This window comes from Pteropus alecto, unplaced genomic scaffold (assembly GCF_000325575.1).
Source record: "Pteropus alecto unplaced genomic scaffold, ASM32557v1 scaffold205, whole genome shotgun sequence".
Lineage (NCBI taxonomy): Eukaryota > Metazoa > Chordata > Mammalia > Chiroptera > Pteropodidae > Pteropus > Pteropus alecto.
In genome coordinates, this window is record NW_006436672.1 from 682,094 (window position 1) to 702,177 (window position 20,084).

At 48.3% G+C, this 20,084-nt stretch overlaps 1 long non-coding RNA gene across 2 annotated transcripts in view; it reads left to right on the plus strand.

The window, feature by feature from the left end:
• The first annotated feature begins 9,186 nt into the window (after positions 1–9,186).
• Positions 9,187–20,084, plus strand: part of LOC112481161 — an 18,772-nt gene continuing 7,874 nt past the window's right edge. Inside the window, exons 1-3 of one of the 2 annotated variants that reach the window (XR_003046814.1) lie at positions 9,187–10,779; positions 11,644–11,733; positions 12,631–15,138. This is a non-coding gene — a long non-coding RNA (uncharacterized LOC112481161). Of the gene's footprint in view, positions 10,780–11,643; positions 11,734–12,630; positions 17,795–20,084 lie in introns of those variants that run through there. The other variant, XR_003046813.1, reaches the window with a different exon arrangement.

A 20,084-nucleotide genomic window follows, 5' to 3' on the forward strand; every position in this document is an offset into this window, starting at 1 on the left:
CACACAGGCAATCCTGAACTAGCGCGTCCCTCACAGTAAGGACCTCGGAAGAGGAGAGTTTTTATGTTGCTACAATTGAAAGCGGTCACTTCTCAACTGAATCGTATCATAGAAACAACTTTACCCTGGAAAATAAGTTTCCCCCAGGACAGCAGGCGAAGGTTGGTGCCTGTGCTCCCCGACAGACGGCGTGACCCTGGAAGCGGCACAAAGATGCTGTGTTCTCGGGGAAGGGAGCTGGAGCCTCCTTCTCTCGGCCTGTACGAGCTGCACAGTGCATGAACCCAGCGGATGAGGGTTTTCTCTCCCCCCGGACCCCACCGTACCCTTCCTGCTATCGCTTCCGCCAGTGTTGCTACTGACCTGCAGCCAGGCCCCCCAGGCCGCGTGTTGATTCCGATGCGCCTCTGGGTCACTCCGTCCATGTTGCACCTGGCACTGTGCTCCCTGGCTGCCCAAACAGTTGGAAGGGGCTTTGAGCACCGTTTCCACACTTGGCTCTCTCTGTGGAAATTCTGGGATGTTTCATCCCACTAAGCAGGCTGGCTGCCCGCCGGGCCTCCAGCACAGCGCCTTCTGCCCCGGAAGGAGGGCTTCCTGGGCCCACCCTTAGCCCGTGGGAGTGGGCACCCACACACCCCTCATTTAGGCTCCAAAGTCGAGTCTAAAGTTAAGAACCATCTGGAGAGCCCATGAGACCAGCCGCTGGAGGCCGTCCCAGTGAATCCGCCACCCCTGGCTTGTGAAAAACAGGGCCCAGGATCACCAAACAGATCTTCTAAAGCTTTGGACAGGATTCTGTTTATAAAAACGGGGGACTTTTTCCAACCTACACTAAGACCTTCCAGAAACTGGCCTCCACCCTGTGCCCACGTCTCCCACCACCCTGCCCGAGAGCCTCCCCACAGGCCCTGTGTACACAGCACACGGGTGGGCACCCGATAAACAGCTGTCAAGTGCATGCGTTCCTTCCAGCGGGAATGGATGTGTCCTACCTCCCGAAATCCCAATGCTCCTTCACAGTCCAGGGCCAGCCCCCATGTAAAGAGATCTCTCCCCTAGGAGCTGCTCCCTGCTCTTTACTCTGGAAGCAGATGTCCGAAGCCCTGGTCTGCCATCCAGCACATGCTTCTTCTCATTCATCATTTTTTAAATAATTAATCAAATAATTAATTAATTTTGTGGTGACATTGGTGAATGAAATCCAGTAAGTTTCAGCTATACACTTTAACAGTAAGGCATGTATGTTTACACTGTGTTCACCTCTCATAGTTAGATTTCTTTCTGTCACCACATATTTGACCCCCTTTACCCCGTCTACCTCCCCCCTCCGCCCTCCCCCCACCCTCTGGTAACCACTGATTTATTATTGTTCATCATTCATCGTTTTTAACTCACATGTATCCAGCTATCATTACCAGAGCAACAAAGTGGAAATTCTCCTAGTCTCTGCCTGCAGAGAAGCCTCTACCACACAATGAGAGTGATGGTGAATTTTTTGTCAACTTGGCTGGGCCACAGTGCCCAGATATGTGGTTAAACATTATTTTGGATGTTTCAATGAGAACTTTTTTCTTTTTTTGATAAGATTTATATTTAAATTGGGGGACTTGGGATAAAGCAGATTGTCCTCCATGATGTGGTGTGGGCCTCACCCAATCAGTTGAAGGCCTGAATAGTGCAAAAGACTGCCCTCCCCGGGGCAGAGAGAGTTCTGCCAGCAGACTTGAACCTCAGACTTGAAATGCAACATCAGTTTTTCCCTAGGTCTCCTGCCTGAGGGCCCACTCTGCAGATTTTAGACAGCCTGTCTCCATAACTATGTGAGCCAACTCCTTAGAATAAATCTCTATATATCGAGACACATCTTATCGGTTCTCTGGAGAACCCTGACTGATATGGTGAAGGAACCAGGTCAGTCCGATGTGAAAAGTGAGGGAAATACAAAGTGCCTTCGGAGCGTGGTGGGGTCAGGGGTGGCTTCACACAGGAGGGACCCCGAGCCGAGTCCAGAAGGACAGCTGCCGTCTTGCCGGGGTATGAGTAGCTTCCAAGAGGAGGGTTTCTTTGCTTCCCCAAGGGCTCTGCGTAGAGCCCCATAATGCCAGGTGCACAGAGTCCTGTTTACTAATAGTTTACAGCTTCTGTGCCCAAGTCGTTTCGTCCACGTTGGTTCCTACCTTGCTCTAGACATATGAGGAAGGCAGCCAGCCTACCTGTCATCATCATTTGAATTTACTAAGTGAGGTTTCTCCTTCCTGTGGCAAAGAGAGTGAGAAGTGGTTTCGCGAGCTCTCGTGAGCACCCTCAGCAGGAGGTCGAGGAACCCTGAAAGAGAACGCATCCGGAAATGTCATTCTTCTCTCCTTCCCAGGAGTCAGGGTCCCCTCCTCAAGGCCGCTCTGTCTCTCCGTGACCCTCGTCGGGTCTGAAAAAATGGACTCAAGTGAGACCATGAAGTCAAGATCCTTTGCTGATCTGGTTCCCGTCTTTTCCAAGATTCAAATCTTCAGCCTTTTCTTTACTTCTTTTATCCCCTCCATCCTTCCAAATAATATCTTAATTCAATCGGATCTGATTCCTGTTGCCCGTAATCAAAGACTCTCATCAGCTTTTCCTTGCGAACAGGGACGTGGGGGTGGTGAGTGGGACGAGGGCAGATGGAGGGGGAACCTCACGTGTATTGAATATCCCACCAGTCCAGGCGGTGTGCCAAGCCTTGGATATCATAGATTCGAACAAGCATGCGCCCCCCAACACATGCATGTTCTAATATTAAGAAAAGATCAGCGTGGCTTTATCCTGGCTGTCGGCCGCAGAGCCGGCCGTGGATGCTATGACCTGTGCGTGAATGTCAGCGCTTGCAGCGTCAGCGGCGTAGACAGAAGTCCCAGGGATAAGGAGGAGCATTCTTCTGAGAAAAAGCCACTTACTACCAGAGTGAGGATTTTAAGAAATGCTATGTCTCCCAAAGGACAGTATCGTATAAGAAAACAGTAAAGACAACTCTTGGATAGAGATCATTGAGAAGAACAGGGTTCCTAATGAGAAAGAGGGTTTAGGAATATTTCGGTCAATTTAATTCACTTCTATTTCCCATTTTTATATAAAAAGTAACTCTGTATAAATAAGTTTAGACAGGTTCTCTTAATAAGTACTAAATATTCTAAACCAGGAATTGGCAACATTTTTCTGGAAAGGGCCAGATAGTAAATATTTTAGGCTGTGTGGGTCAGATGGTCTGGTCTTTGTCTCAAACGAGTCACCTCTGTGGCTGTAACACAAAGCAGCCAAAGGCCATCTATAAATGACAGTATATATCTTCCTATATATGCATAAATATCCTATAATATTTATGGATTGAAAATTTGAATTTTCATATAATGTGCCACAAAATTTTATTTTATTTTGTCTTTTGGGAAACTATTTATAGGTATAAAAGCCATCATTAGCTCCTGGGCCATATAAAAATAAATGGCAGGTCAATAGTTTGTCAACCCCTATTGATAAGTGGTAAGAAAGCATTGTGTGTCATGGTCTAATTGATAACGTTTTTCTTTTCTCCCCCTTAGTTCACTAATGGTTCAATAATGATGTACCTTAGAGTTAATGAAATAAACTTCACAGAAATCCTATGAAGTAGATGACAGTTCCAGATGGTGACAACAAGACATAGAGAGGTTTCATTGCTCAAGATCAAGCAGTTGACCTTCAAACGTCGGTCTAGTTGACTAAATTAAAACATAGATGACTTTTTAAAGATGGCTAGTTGACATTATAACTGATATCATGTCTACAGGTAAAACCTGGGATGGGTCTCTCGACTCTAATCGCCTTTCAGTTGAATCCACTTCATTTACCCAGATTGTAGGGACGTGTCTGGATTCTGGGTGGCTACAGCGTGACTGGCCAGGAGGATCACTACTCTGCCAGGAGCTGTGACGGACACATATTCTGGAGGGCTAGAATGTCAATAAGATTCATCAGGCTCACTCTCCTATCCACGGCTTAATATTAAGAAACATTTTTTTCTTCTAAAATTAGGGCACTCTAATAGGAAACATTTTTATGCAGAGAGAAAAATGCAGATACAAAGAATGGAATTAAGCGTAAGCTATAATGTGTACCGCTGGCCTTGGCCGCCTCCCCGGTCTGTTCACACACTCGCTGTTTCTGTACCGCAGGCAAGAATTTGGCTGCCCACCCAGGTCCCCCCGAGGCCTTGGAGGAGCAGAGGTGTAGAGCGAACGAGCCCCGTAGTCAATGGAGCGGGGGCTGGCACGGCCTGGTGGCCGCAGAGCCACAGAAAGAATTAACAAGTGTTCTGCTTCGTTTTTCCAGGCGCCGTGCTGTGGACGGGCCTCCTGGACCAGCCTGCAAACGGGCTTCCAAAATCAATAGGCTGCAGAAATCTATCTGGCCCGTGAAATCTTCCTTGGTCTCCTTCACAATCACCAGTGCCTCTCCCTCTCTCTGCGGCGTTCACACTTCCCTCCACCTCGGTGGTCACGAGACAGGCCCCAGGGCTTGGTGGGTCAGTGCACAGCCGCGAGCACAGGGCTCATGAAAGGGTGCCTGGCGTCAGTGGCAAGAAAGACTGAAGTGACGCCTCTGGCTGGGCATCGTTGCAAACGTGCCTGTGGCTGCCTGAACGGGGACCCCGCCTTCTCCCATTCAGTGCGGCCCTGCAGCGTCGACCCCCAGCTTCTAATTACCCGTTGGGTCTTGCTCCATAATATGAGTAGCTCCCATTTATTGAGTAACTGCTGTGTGCCGGGCATGGTTCTCCGAACTTTAGAACCACTCGTTCCTCTCCTTTTTTTCTCATACCAGCCTTTAAAGTAGTCTCCCTGTTTCACGAATGAGGAAACTGAGGGTCAGAGAGGTCATTCGCATGTCCAAGTGCAAACGTGGCTTAGCGCCCTAGCTGGGATTCCAGTTCAGTTCCGTCTTCTCTGGAAGTTGGTGCTGACGTCACTTGACAGAAGCGGAGAGTGTGAGGGGCCAATCAGAGCCACCGTGGTGAGCAAGAAACATGGCTTCCATCCTGTTCCTGAGGTCTTTTCTCGTGTCTGTGTTGTCTGTCGCTGGACTGGAGGCTGGCAGCTGTCTGTACCTCCACGTGGCACACGGAAGCAGGGGCTGGTAAATCTCTCATCTCCCGGACTAGAGTTTGAGTAAATTGAAGAAGCGGGCAAGCCAGTGTTTTTTGCAACTGCCCCGCCCCAAACACCAGGTATTTCAGGTCACCAGGTGAGAGCGTGCCTCAGTTTACCATAACTGCGGAGCGGCTGTGATGTCGTCCCACCCATAATCCTTGAAGGCCGCTTGATGTCCGTGCCGCATCCGTGCGTGCAAAGCAGGCTCGGAGTTCGGTGGACACTTAGGATTGAAGAGCATTTTTCTTATGTAATCAGAATGTCGGTTTTTTTTTTTTTTCGAAAGTTCTCTTTTTTTAATTTTTGTGTTTTTATTTTTTAAATTATACTTGGCATACAATATTAAATTCGTTTCAGGTGATTCAGAATGTAGTTTTGAACTTACAGGTTCTCTTGAAGGTGTTCCAATTCTTCGGGTTGTATTTTGCCATAAAAACAGCAGAGGTTGTTGAGAGCCAGCCACACGTTTCCAATCTGGCAGGCAATTAGAAATACCCACGCCGAGAGAGCAAAGCACATTGCAGTATTTATGGGACACCGAGATGCATTGTGATTAAATACTGCTGCACAGGACCAATCGCCAGAACTGTGTGCTGTGGCGGAGAGAGGAAACAGAACCAGCAGTTCCAGAAACATGGAGAACTGTCCATCCTGCTCCAACAGGAAACCGCAGACGTGGGGGCCATGGCTGTGTGAGGAAACACCCCCATTTTGCCTTACCAGCGTGACCTGAAAACTAGTTAAGCGTTTCCAACCAAGCTGTACATTGCTTTTGCATCCATCTGTGTGACTAATGAGCCCCAGTCATGAGCTTTCTGATTAAAATGGCTCTGGATTGTCCTTAAAAGAATTTCAGAACTTCACAGATACTTTAAAACGTCACATTTCATAATAACTCACTTAGTAGTTTTTAAGTAACTGTTCAAGTTGGGAGACGACCAAGCAAAGATTTTCAAAACGCGGGCCCCAGCTGTTGGCAGATCCAAAGACGCTCACAGATTAATTGCGGATCAACATCTGAGCTGCATCGAGACTAACCCCGGACGGCCTTCTGTGTGCACTGCACACTCCTGAGCATCGTGGGCCGAGACCTGAGGGACTGACCACTTGGAGGGAGGATGGGAGGAAAGTCACCAGCAACGTGGGCGGGATGTGCCAAACACCAAACGAGAGGACCAAATTAGCGCAGGGTTTCAGAAGAATGAGGACTAGCCAGGAAATCTGCGTGGAAGAGATGGGGTTTTATCTGGGCCCTGGTGTGGGAGTTGGAAGACTGGGGGTGCGGGGGGTCAGGATGAGAGTGGAGTGGGAGGCGGTGAGCGCTTACGAGGGGTACGGTAAGCAGACGGACTTAGCTGGTGCCAACCATGTGACCTAAGGGACAGCAGGATGGGGATGGACCTGGAGGGGGATGGAGCACCCAGGTGGTGCGGGATTTAAAGCCAGGTGACAGGATTTGGGCTTTTACCCTGGGTGTGGTTGGGAGCAGAGGACCCGGGGCCCACCCCACTTCTTCCTCTCCCTGGCTGCTCCATCTTGGCACCGCTATCTACCCAGTCACTAAGGCCCCAAGCCAGGGAGTTGCCTTGACTCTGCTTTTTCAGCCCTCCTCCCCACTGTCCACTCCCTGCAGCCCATCAAAAGTCCTATCATTTCAACGTTCAAAACATATTCCAAATCCGACCACTTTTCATTCCCTCTCTAACTCCCGTGCTGGTCCTGGGCGCCCTTGTGTCCGGCTGGGTGAGAACGATAGCTTTTTCACTGGTCCCCGTTTCCGTCTCCCCGTGGCAGTGAAGCGATCCTTTCGGCCATAAATTAGACTGGGAGCATCTCTGCTCTCCACTGTCACGGCTCCAGCGGCCCCCGTGGCTCCGCCCCCAGCTTGCAGAGTCCTGCAGGACTGGCCCAGCCAACCACCCTTCTCCATCCTCATCCAGCCACAGAGCCCCATGTCCCCTCGGGCCCACCTCAGGGCCTTGGCATGTCCCATTGTCTCTGCCCAGACCACTCATCCCCCAGCTCTCTGCACCGCTCACGTTGTGACATTCAGGTCCGTCCAGATACCCCACCCTCTGTGAGCCTTTCCTGACCACGTCACTGGGACGGCCCCTCTCCGACCCTTTGTCCTGTATGTTTGCTTCACAGTCGTTGTCCCGATGGGCGGTTATACCATGTATTCCTTTGTGCAAGTGTTTATTCTGTCTCGCCCCCTGGAGCACGGCTCTGTGGGGCAGGGAACCATCTTATCCTGTTCTTGGTCAGAGACCCAGATCCTAGAGGCGGGCTGGCCAGGGATGCGGGGCCTCCTCGCCCTCCGGGAAAGTGCGCAAAATAAAATACATCAGATTACAAAGGAAACCAAATATACCGAAATATAATGGAAATGGTTGTCAAAATACTAAAAAGGCAGTCTAACGATGTTTCTGCTCCTTTTAATACATTAAATAATGAAACTTTATATGGGTATAATAACTACTGTATTAAGTACATTTAAAGGTACTGATGAGGGTAAATGTTATTTTGCAATGTCTGCAACAATTATGATACGATATGAAAATACCAGAGATTTCTGTTGGTGACGGAGGTCACAGGTACCGGTAATACCGCTGTGGTTCGGGGCCTGTGGACATCACTGATGGAAACGCTGAATTCGAGGTAAGATTAAAGGTGTCAATTTTTTTCCAGGTGAGTTCCCGGACTTCCCGAATTCACGGACCAGGGTGAAGACACTATGTAGTAGGTGCTCAATAATCATTTGATGGAGAAACGAATGATTGAGGGGACAGAGGTTTTAGAGCAGATGCGGCATGATAGCTAACTACAGTGCACATCAAAAGAGTCTTCTGCTTTGCAAAGCAGGCTCTGCGCCAGGTGCCAGCAGTAATGAGATGGGAAGGACACAGCCCTGCCGTGAGGAGGCTCTGGCGCACAGCTGGATGAAACAGTCATGTGTAAGCAGGTGATTTCAATGCAGTATGGCAAATCCGATGGCTGTACCAGGAGACTGGGCTCACACTGAGGCCGCAGAGCAAGCACCTGCAGGAGAATCCCTTGAACTGAATGCTGGAGAGAAATTACACTTGTCCAACAAAGGAGGGGCTGGAAGTGTGTCCTAGACCCAGGGCACAGCATGAGCGGAGCTCTGAGTTTCAGAGGCGGGAGGGGAGGGCAAAGTGCAGTAGGAGAAGAAGTGGGGGATCCCTTCCTTCCTTCCGCTGGCATTTATCGAATGCCTCCTAAGTTTCAGGCCTTGTTCCAAGGACTGGGATTCTCTGTTTCCAAGGAGCTTGCATTTCAGGAGACGACAGACAACAAATAAGCGTATGCTGTAGTGTCCAGCAGTGATGAGTTCTGAGGAACGTGGAACAGGAGGTAAGGCTGAGGTGTCCCATAGGGCAGTGGTGTGGGGGACTCTGCAGGCTACGCTCAGAAGCCTTGGGGAGGTGACGGGAGCTGCCGGTGATGTAGGGAGATGTTGTTATGACTGAACTATGTCTCCCCAAAGTGCCTATGTTGAAGCTCTAACCCTTAATATGACTGTATTTCAGATAGAGCCTTTAAAAAGGTAATTAAGGTTATAAGAACTCATGGCGGGTCGGGGTTGCCAATAGGATTGGTGTCCCTATAAGGAACAGGAAGAGACACCCGGGATGTGCTCACGTGGGGGACACAGGATAAAGGCGCCATCTTGCAAGCCAAGGAGAGAGGCCTCAGGAGAAAGCACACCTGCGCACACCTTGATCTTGGACATCCAGCCTCCAGAGCTGTGAGAGGATAAATTTCTGTTGTTTAAGGCTCCACCCCAGCCCGCCCTGCCATGGTACTTGTTATGGTGGCCCAGGCTGGCTGGTCCATGTGTCGCTGTTAGTGAGACCGTGTTAGCGGCTGGTGGAGAAAAGCCTGGAGCAGAACAACCTGGAGAGAGGGAAGGCAAGAGGAGCACAGGTGCATGGTTGGAGGTCATGGGAGAGTCCGGACGGGGGGCGAGGTACGGGGGGTGGAGAGGAGGAAGCTGCGGGGGAGGGGTAGTGGGCAGGGCTGGGAAACGGGACAGTCCGTGGGGTAAGGAGGTGGCCGGCAGGTGCGGTTTCAGAGGGGATGACAACTCGTAGGTGAGAACTGGGCCTCTCTGGGTCACTGAGGCTTCCTTCCATCCCCACATTTCCATGCAGACCAGGAAGTGGGGGAAGGGAGGTCATTGTCCTGAGACTTCCTCTCTCTGGCTGGGGGTAGGGGGAGTGCCTCGTCGTGGGGGCCTATTGTTCCCACACAAAGGGGCAGTGATAAGTAGGTTGTTTGCAGCTTCTGGTGCCAGTGGGAGAGGCTGCCTCCTTGCCCCAGGCCCTGCCGCATGGGGTACCAGACGATGCGAGGCCTCGGCTCCCCAATGGCAGCAGAGGACGGGCTGGGGCTTGTACCTGAATCACAAAAGAGGCATTGATGGGCCGTGGGCAGGCCGAGGAGGTCAAGGACCAAGCCGGACAGCACTGGGCTGGCACAGGCTGCTCCTGGGCCCCTGAGCGGCACCCTCACTTCTCTGTACTTCAGTCCTGCCCCCCTTTCTTTCCCTTCCTTCCCTCCTTCACGTCTCCCTCCCTCCTTCCCCCCACCCTTCGCTTTCTCCCGCTTCCCTTCCACTCTTGTCATCTGCAACTTTCCGGCCTGTACAGCGGGCACCCACTGCTCCCCATCCTCCCTTCCGGCCCAGGGTCCTGAGCCCTCCTGTTCTCCTCTCTGGATACCCCTACTCTAGCACCCCGCACCCCTTGTCTTCAGATCAGCCCCGGCCTATTCTGCTTCCCGCGTCTGCTCCCCTCCCCTCATCAAAACTTACCTGTCCTGAGTCCCAGCGCCCTCACGGCCCTGCGGGGTGGATGGACGGCTTGGTGCTTGGGCCAAAGATCTGTTTACCACACTAGTTATCTGGCCGATCTGATCTCATTTGGGCCGAGGCATCTAATGGAGTCCCTGACTTAATGTGTTCTCTGTCTCTCAGGTCACGGTGGCCTGATCAGGGCTCCTCCTTGCCTTGATTCTACAGCTTCAGGTCTGGGGGGAGACGTGCCACAGCTCTGGGTGTGCCCACTTCCTCCTCAGGCCGAGCACCTCCGCTCTCCTAGGGACCCAGCAGGTGCTCTGCCTCCGTGAGCCCATGGCCAGGGATGGACATGACCTGGCCCCGGCTGCCTGTTCTCTGCTCCCGCTCTTTGTGCTCCTGGTGTACACCTGCGTCTCACCTACCACCAACTCCCGCTTTCTCGGGTCGACCATTTGTCTGATAAACTAGTTCACACCAAGGCTACAGCTCCAGTTTCCTGGAGCCTCTGCATTTTTCAATGACAGTCCGAGGGATCAATCTGGTCTCAAAAGAGTGGCATTTTGGCGAGATGGGCAGGCGGATTGGGTGGCCTTCTTGCTCGGATGAGACTATATGCACGTTCACATAATCACCCTGTGTCGCCCACAGGGGGGCCTGTCTTCTTTAATTAGCACATAGAGGTCACTCCTGCACGTCGGCCAGATGACGGTGTGCGTGGGAGAGGGCAGCGAATGACGAACCTCCCCGTTGGCACCTGCACTTTGCTTTTCCCTGCGCTCAGAAGGGCCATTCCGTGAGGTGAGAGCGTTTTCTCCGCTGTGTTCTATTTCTGCGGCACCTCCAGGAGTGCTCGGCCCAGAACTGGCACCCCAAACACTTTTTGAATAAGTGGGTGTGTCACAGTCCCATAGCCTGGCAAGGCCATTCACTTCAGGAGGCTGGGGGATGGGTTGAATGGCTTCTAGGGGTCCCCTGCAGTGCTGGGGACCGACCTCTCGTGGACTTTCTTCCACAGTCATTACGGCAAATCTGCTGTCACACATAGTGCCGGCGGCTTTCCCGGTCCCCGTTGCATCTGCTCCTCACAATCACCTGTAAAGGACCCCATTCTATAGAGGGAGAAACTGAGGCTTAAGGACATTAAATGTCCTGCTCAAGGTTATACGAACAATAAATGAGCCAAGAAGCCGAGCCTGTGGCCTGGCCGCCCTTCCTGCCCTGCAGTAAGTTTTCGGTCATGAATACTATGATAATAGTTACGATCATTAACATTGTAATTTAGAGCTTTGGAAAAAGCAGTACAAAAATGTAGCCGGCTTGTCTGTCTGCAGGGTGAATTTTCTGGTTTCCTTGCGTGGCTTTGAACTGGGAACCGTGGGCCTGTCTTGCGTGGAACTAAGGATTGCCACCTGAGGTTACCTGGCCATGAGACACAGCGTTCCCTGCCTCCTTGTCAGGCCCAGACGCAAAGAGGGGCTGGGCTGTGCACCCAGGTGCAGTCCGTATTTAAGAGGTTTCAAAGCAGAGCCAGCACTTCCTGCGCAGTCCCCTCCCCACTTCCTGTTCCCAGTGACTTTGGGGAAAGAGCCAGCTTCTGCACCTCGGATGGTTTGGTTGAAATGCAACAAGCTTCATAAGCTAGTGTTTCTTGAACTTTAATAGGCTTGCAAATCACCTGCCAACATCAAGATGTAGAGGCTGATAAGTCAGATCTGGGCGGAGCCTGAAACTGGACTTCTGACAAGCTGCCAGGTGAGGCGGGGCTGCCTGCGGGTAGCCAGGCCCTGGGTGCTTTGTGCCCTCGCCCTCGCCTGGGCTGTGCGTGTGCTGGCTCAGCCTACACGGGAGCTTCTAGAAAATCCCTGACAGGACTTCTCCACCATTCTTTTGGTATAAAAGCCATGATCCTGGATGATATGAGGAGAGGGAGTCCTGGCAGCTGCCACCAGCCTGGCTGACGAGAGGAGCCGTGGCCTTGCCGTGCTCATGGCCTGTGACCTGGAGCAGAAGGCGCCTTCGTCATCTGTTAAATCTGCTGGTCTGAGCCTGAGGCCGCCTCTCTTGCCCCATGGGCACAGCCAGGCTGCTGGTGGCACTCAGCCCATTGGTGTGCAGGTCAAGTGCACAGCTCTGGGGTGGGGTGGGGGGCGGGCAGAGGGTGAGAGTTTGGGTCTTCTTGCTTTGCCTTAGGCTCTGCTCATTCATCTGTCAACTTTTAGTGTGACTTTGGGTGTCACATTACTGCCACATGGGTTGCACCATGCTGCAGGGGACAGGGCGGGGGCTAATTCCCCTCCTGGGGCCACCTGGACCAGAACCTGCACCATCTGGTCCCCAGCTGGTGCTCCAGTGTCTCTCGGAGGATGGGGACGTTGCTGAGACTATATGGGGTACACGAAGCATCTGGACTATTCCAAAAACAGAAGAGAATACGCCCCCTAATCCCAAGAGAATGCGGGGACTGAGCGGCCAGCTTCCTACTGCCCAAGTCATGCTGGTGCTCTGCTCTGTCCCCCCAGCCCCGTGCCCTCGGCAGCCGCCAGGTCTTGGGCCCTAGTGTCTCCCGAGTAATTGATGGGGCAACAGCATCCTCTAGGAAGTGCGGTGGAGAGCCAGAAATCATATTTTGTTCTTCTCCTTTTCTTCGAGGGGAACAAGACTGTTTCTGGAAAAGGAATCAAGACGAGACACACCTCGTAGGATGAGATGAGACAGGGTCTCACCTGGAGACTTTAAAGTGTGTGCACGGAGCAAGCAGTCAGTGGTGGAAGCAACCGGTTCGAAGCATCCTTAAAAGCTCCTGTTCTTTGAACTCAGGGCAGAGAGCCGAGCGGCCACCCGGGCAGTTGGCAGTGTGCGAGGATTCGCGGAGACAGCCGAGCGGAGGTGCCGGGACGTGACGCTGGCCCCACCGGTGCCTCCTCGGTTAGTGGGAAATAGAGAAGGAGGCACCGGAGTGAAGGCCAGTGGGACGAAAGGAGGGGTTTCTTCTGAGAGCAAGAGGTCAGATGGGCAGAGGCTGCGGGGTGGAAGGACTCGCCTCTGGGAAGGAGGTAGCTGTCATCAAGAATCTCCCCTGGAGTGAATGCTTTGTGGGCGCTAACTCAGTTACTCCGCGAAGGAGCAGCCAAGGGAGATGTTTTTATGCCCGTTTTACAGGTGCAAAGCTGAGGCTCCTTTAAGGATGCAGTCATTTAAAGCCCCAGGCATGTCAGCAGTAAGCAGTCTGCGGTTTACCAAGCCTTCCAGGCGATTCTGTGGCTCGAGCCATGGGTCCAGGGTTGTGTGGCGGTGGCCTCTTTTTCAGAAAGGACATTTCAGCTCTAAAAACTGAGACGTAGCATCTGTGAAAGCTCAATAGGAAAAATCATTAGCACAAGACGACCTTCTAGAAGCATTCTGTGGATTCTTCAGGCAACTGATTTCTGGGCATAGACTAAGGGACGGAAGAGATTTGCAACTGCGTAGAATCGACGTGTTTATACAAAGCTTATTCTCTTGTGGACGAAGATTCAAGCCCCCTCCCTTTTCAAGCAGAATCAGGGCAAGGTGACAGTTTGTATATTTGCCGATGTTCGGGTAAGGTAAGACCTTTGTCTTTAAAAGATTTTGTTGACTGCGGGCTTTCAGAGATGTGTTGTCTTAACCTGTGGCTCTGTCGAACCTGAGCTAGTATCTCACTACTGAACTGATGGTGAAGGTTTGTTGAGTGTTTACTATGTGCCTGATATTTTTGAATGTGCTTTACAAGTCTTGCTTCCTGAATCCCCCCAATGAGCCCATGAAACAGGTACTGTTACTATTCTTAGTTACAGATGGGGTCATGGAGGCCCAGAGAGGTTCGGTAACTTTCCCTCGATCAGTAACTTTCCCTAGAAGTGTCGTTGCCAAGACAGGAGCCCGGGTAGGTTTGTTTTCTTTTTTAAACATTTTACTTTGCACGTGTCAAACATATACAGAAGTAGAGAAAGTAGCCTAATGAACCTCCACGTGTCCGTCACTCACTCTGAAGAACGATCAACATTCTGCCGTCTCGTTTTATCTCTTTCTTAGCTTTCACAGCACGTGTGGTGGTGTTTTCTGGAATGGTTTAATCCTGAGTATCATATCGTTTTGCCCGTAAATACCTTATTAAGTGTATGTAACACGTAAGGACTTTTCCTCTTTTATGTGACCATATACTGTTCTCACACCCCAAAAATGATTCCTGTGTATCATCTAATACTTGGTCTGTGTTCCGTTTTCCCCAATGGCCCCAAACTGTCTTTTTGCAGCTGGTATGTTCGAATCAGGGTGCAACCCCCCAACACTGCATTCGGTTGATGTTCTTTAGTCTGTTCTGATCTGTAACAGTTTCCCACTTAAATTCCCCATTCCATTTACTTATAAAATATTCTGGATTTTGTTCTTTACTGCTGTCTTGCTGCTGTCATTTAACGTGTTTTTCTGTCTCTTATATTTCCTTGAAACCGGGACTTAGAACCAAAGGTGGAATTTCATTCGGGTTTAATTTTCTGGAAAGACTCTTTCGCGGGTGCCACTCCCCCGCTCTGTCATGCAGGCTATCTAGTGACTCAGTTTTAATGATGTGAAGATCGTCCCACGGGTTCAGGTGGTGTCAGCCTGGTCAGTTGATGACACAGCTCCACGTCAGTCTTTCATCTGCCTTAGCAGCCGTCAGTCACCAGCGAGTGCCATCGAGGTCTGTTATGTCATATAGGATAGCAAAATGGTGATTTTCTAACCCGACCGTTTCGGTCTATATGCATTAGTGAACTTCCCGCTCCAAGAGTCTGCTCACATCGACTACTTGCTAACACAAGCCGTTTGACTTAAGAGTTTATGCCCCGAATCTGTGCTTCTCAATTTTTCATGTGCACAGAAATCACCCGAGGGGCTTGTTAGAATGCAGATTCTGACTCCGTAGGTCTGGGGGGGACCTGAGGGTTTGCATTTTTACTAAGTCCTCAAGTGATAGGGATGCTGCTCGTCTGAGGACCACACTTTGAATAGCAAGGCCCGTCGATCACCTATTTTGCTTCTCAATTACATTTTCCTGACTGGTTCTTTCTTCTACAGAATTTTTGGCTTATCTGTGCATCGACAAGCTACTCCGATGCTAAACTATGGTTCTGCATTTACCCTTACAGAGGCAAGGTTAGTGGTTTTGAAACTTAAGTCTCCCTTCCAAGTCACCTTCCTGCTGTAAACTAAACTCCGGAGTGTGTTATTCAGACTACAAAATGTTATCATAGCTTAGGATTTTCTGAGAAAAATGGACCCATCACATAATGTCATACTGAAGGTGTAATTTTTATTGGGTTTGTGTGTGTGTCTCGCATTTCGTTAAAAGTCCAATGTTTTCCTAAGAGGATATGGTGACTTGGTGCTGTGCCAGGAGCAGACACATCGTCTTCCGGTGTGACGTTTGTAGAAACAGCTGAGGACTCTGCCTGTCCTGTGTCTAGTCCCCCTTCTTTCGTCAGCAGAAACTTGGTGTCGCTTTGGAGAACTATCTGCCTGAGGTGTTCTGCTCTTGCTCAGTCAAGGGCCGGGCCAAGCAGACCCTCTCCCTTCATGAATTTAAGTCTTGACTAGAACATCAGGATGAAAACGGTTGGAGCTCAATTATTTTAACAGCAGTGCCGAGAAGGAACTGTCCTCTGTGTCTTCCCTCTCAGTTTCCTAGAAATGCCTTGGTCCCCTCTTTTCTAGAGTTGAATACTCTTTCTTTGAAAATGTGGGGTACCCCATAATTCCCCACGAATTCTTTTCTGCTTAATTTAGCCAGAATCGTGCTCTGTTGCCGACGACCGAGAAACCCTAACTGAGCCTCCATCACAGTCTAAAAATGGTGGGACACGCCCGTTGGTGCCGTGGCGGGGAGGAGATGGGCAGGCTGACAGGCGAGCGCTGTAGGGCTTTTGTTGTTTGACTTAGCGATGACAGCAGCACTGATCACTGCCATCGTGGCGACGCATCAGACAACCCTGAAAGCAGTAGTGAAATGAGGAGTCGGGGCAATGAGAAACCCCCTCGGAATGACATTTCTTTCTCTTGACCTCCATGGAATTTGGTGTTATGAAGTCCACTTTTGCCCACTAGTCAGAGGGGCGTGTGCTTTACAAGCTAATTTCAGGTGTTTGAGGCCAGAGCAAGAAACTGCCAGCATCCGAGATCGGGTCCTGTCATAGGATCCTCACTTCTCTGCCTCCCACAGCAACTTCATCAACACCTGGAGCTGCAGCCATTGCGATCCCAGTGACACCCCGAATCATCAGAAAAGCCATGTTCTCTATATTCTGCTGAAGACGGTAGAGAGTGATTTCCAGCTGGAGAAGATAGATGGATACACATCCTCCCTAATTCCTAATGAAGTAAATTACTAAACAAACAAATTTAAAAAGCAAGACAGCTGCAAATAAATACAAATAATAACCAAATGAGGAATCACTTTTGTGTCTAGAAGAGTCGTGACCTTGTAAAGAACCAGAAAGTTCTGATGTAGTGCTGCTCTCGAGTGCAAACCAATCTTCCCAAGAAGAGAAAGGGGGGTTGATGAAAAAATTAGCGTTTTTACTAATACTCTTCATTTTAGAGAGAAACAGAATCTCTAGAAGAGAAGGACAGAGTAGGCAGCCATGCGAAAAGATCCCTTGAGCTTGGAAGGCCCTAAATGTCACCTTGAAACCTTAGGGCAGAGGAGGAGTTGCCAAGGCCTGCCATCGTGGAGGGAGCCAAAAACCACAGAAGTGCGATACAGCCTTGGCTGGATGGAACAGACCTTGGTTTCTGACGTTCGGTGGCACCCCAAAAGGGAGAGCAGAGTCCAGGCTCCCAGGAGAAGTCCGCTGGCCATGCTCCTCACCCCATCACCTTCCCTGTCCCCATCTCTGTGTCCCCAGACTGTAGACAAGTGGAGAGCTGAGTAAAATCCACCGCCACACTGTAGCCTGCAAGACAGTGAGCCCCAGATAATGTGGAAAGGCAGAGGGGGGCGTGTCGAGGAAAATTCCCTCACTCTGTAGAGTAAATAGATGTGTACAGAGCTGTACTCAATAAACTTGAATAAGATAAAGGCCTGGTATGGCAACCATACAAACACACGACAGCAAGCAACAGCAGCAGACTAAAGAAAGGGGCCATAAAAATGAATGAACGAATGAATGAATGAATGGCCTGTGCTGGATGGAAACATACTCCAGGAACTACCTATGAACGTTTTGGATGAGAGAAGAACTTAATAAGACTGAGTTTGGTAAAACAAGACCTCCAAAGTGAGATGACGTGATATTATAGAATAAGGTTTTAAAAGATTTCAGAGCAAAAGAAACACACTGAGTTCAAAAAATAATATTGAAGATGATACATCAAGAGAAATTATTAAGACATCACTGAAAGATCAAATTATTGACAAAAAAGAATTGATGAAATGATTCTGGGAAATACACAGGGAAAAGGCAAAGATTAGGTTAGAGTTGATGATAGCAAGAGAGGATAAAGATGACCCAGTATAACGATAACTGACATCTCTGAATAAGGGACCCGACAAAGGAAACGGGGGACAATAGCTCAGAGATAAATCATCGGAAATAAAGTACGAACCTTTAGATCAAAAGGGCATCAGGAAAAAAAATGATACGTGCGTATTGGCGTTAAGCTGTATCCTGGATAAGATATTGAACTTGGAGGATAAACAAAGACTTCTCAGACATTCAGGCAGAAGAAGCCCACAAGGGGAAAAAGTCAAGTGAACCAGACTCATTAAGAGAAGACAATGGGGCAATGTCTAGAATGTTCCGAAGGAAAAAAAGCAAAATCCAAAAATATCAAACCTGCGTGAGCTGTCATTTAAGCAAAAGGGGAGCAGGCAGATCCTGGAGCAGGAAAGGGCTCAGGGTCCCCGGCAGCCACATGCTCTTCGGGGAAGGAGCCCAGCCAGTTAAGAAGGTGAATTGAAATGAAAAACTTGGGACTCTAACAAAAAGCGGGAAGTGGCAGGACATGAGTTCACGTTTCCAATTTCTTTTAAGATAAAAAAAATCAAAATTAAAACAAAAATTTGAAAAAAAAGCTTAATAGCTAATCATCATGTTTTAAAACTGCGTACGAATCTGTAAGAACTAATGTTTCTTTGGGGAAGTCAGTGAACAACAAACATTTATTCGAAGTTAAGAAATTCCTTCAGCTTTTTCACCTTCCATAAAATTCAAATAAAATTAAATTCTTTTTGTTTTAAAACGACATTATGACACCATTCAGTTCATTTATTCAACAAATATTTATTTTGAGCCCCTGTATGCCGGGCAGTATTGTAGGCTCTGAGGAAACCGAACAAAGATCAGAATAGTTATATATGCATAGTTATATATTTCTGACATTCATATTATAACATCAACATACGTTAATATTATATATTTATATAATTATATAATTATATAATATATAACATTTATATTATGTAATCTATATTTTTAAAAGTGCTGTAAAATTATTTCTACTCATCCTTCTATGCTTAGGGAAATTCAGAATGACATTCACCAAATATTAACACTGCGATTTCTGGGTGGTGGAGTTTGAGGTGTGTCTTTGAAATTTCATGTCGATTAAACTCTTTCCATAAAGCACATGCGTAACACTTTTCAATGAAAAATGGGTATAATTTTTAAAAACTTGAATGCTTTAATTAATTGGAAATTGAGGAAATATTCCCTTTCATTTATTAATTCTACAGTTCTTTCATTTTAATAGTGCTAACCGTTTTTCTGTATCTTTATTAACTAGCAATATATTAGTCTTTGCTGAAATTTTCCATTTCATATGTTTATATGTGCTTTTTCTACCTTTGCTGTCTTCAATATGTTTCTTCTTTGCTGCAAATATCATTCCTAGTCTTGTTTCTGTGTGTGTTTTTATTATTAAAATAACCTTTTTCGTTATAAAAAATACATGAGCATTGCGGAAAATCAGATAATATAAATAAACAGAAAAAAAAAAAACCCCTGCACAATTCCACCTATTCAGAAACAACTTCAGAGCTTCCATTAACACCTTAGCATACATTATATTTCCAGATGCTTTTCCATATAAATACCAGTTGAAATTTTTTTTAAACAAAATGTTACAGTACCACACTGTTTTGCAATGTGCTTTTCTTCACTTCATTTACTGTGGACATCTTTCCATATCCTTAAATTTTTCCCTAAAGTTTAATGGTTATATGCTGTTTTATCATTTGGCTCTTTATTTTTAGTTCATTCACTCTTGGCTATTTAGATGGTTTCCTGTCTTTCAACCTTATAATAGTAACACACTGAACGTGCTTTATAAGTAAGTTTTTGTGCACCCCCCAGCTCCTTTCCCTGTAAGGCTGCTGGGACAAAAACCTAAACACATTTTCAAAAGATGTTCGACATTTATCGAAAACTGCCATTTAGGAAGACTGACTAAATTTCAGTCCCCCCAGGAGTATATGGCTGTCCTTGTTTCCAGGGCTTGCTAAAAACGGCATCGCTTTGCTTTCCTCAGCCTTCTTAGAGGTGAACGATTGTGTCTGAAAGTTGCTTTAATGTGAAAATCTTTGATTACTAGGGAGGTTGATTTTTTAAAATGCTTATCAGTAATTTCATTTCATTTTTAAGAACCGTCTCTTCATATTTTTTGCCATTTAAAAAAAATTGGGCATCTATTTCTTCTTGTTTTGGAATAGTTGTTTATGTTGTAAAGATCGTAACTCTTCAATATATACTTTATAAATCTTTTTCCTGGTTTGACATTAAATTTTTGTTATGATCTTTATGCAGACTTTTTATTTATTTCTGCCACAAATTTTTTCCAAATTCTCCTTGGAAACATTAGAGATGTACATAGTGTAGTACACAAAGTTTCTATTTAATCACAAGGAAAGTGGCAAAGCTCACGCACTTGGCCTCACAAATGTCCCCCTCCAGTCCCGCTCTCCGGTCCACTGCGGTTTGGGCGTGGGCCCCCGGGGGATGCGTCCACCCCAGGACACCTGAGTGGGGCGAGGCAATGCGCCAGTTGTGGAAAACTGGGGAGTCAGCTGAGAGCCCTAGGCCAAGGGAACGACCTGGGGCCTTCCT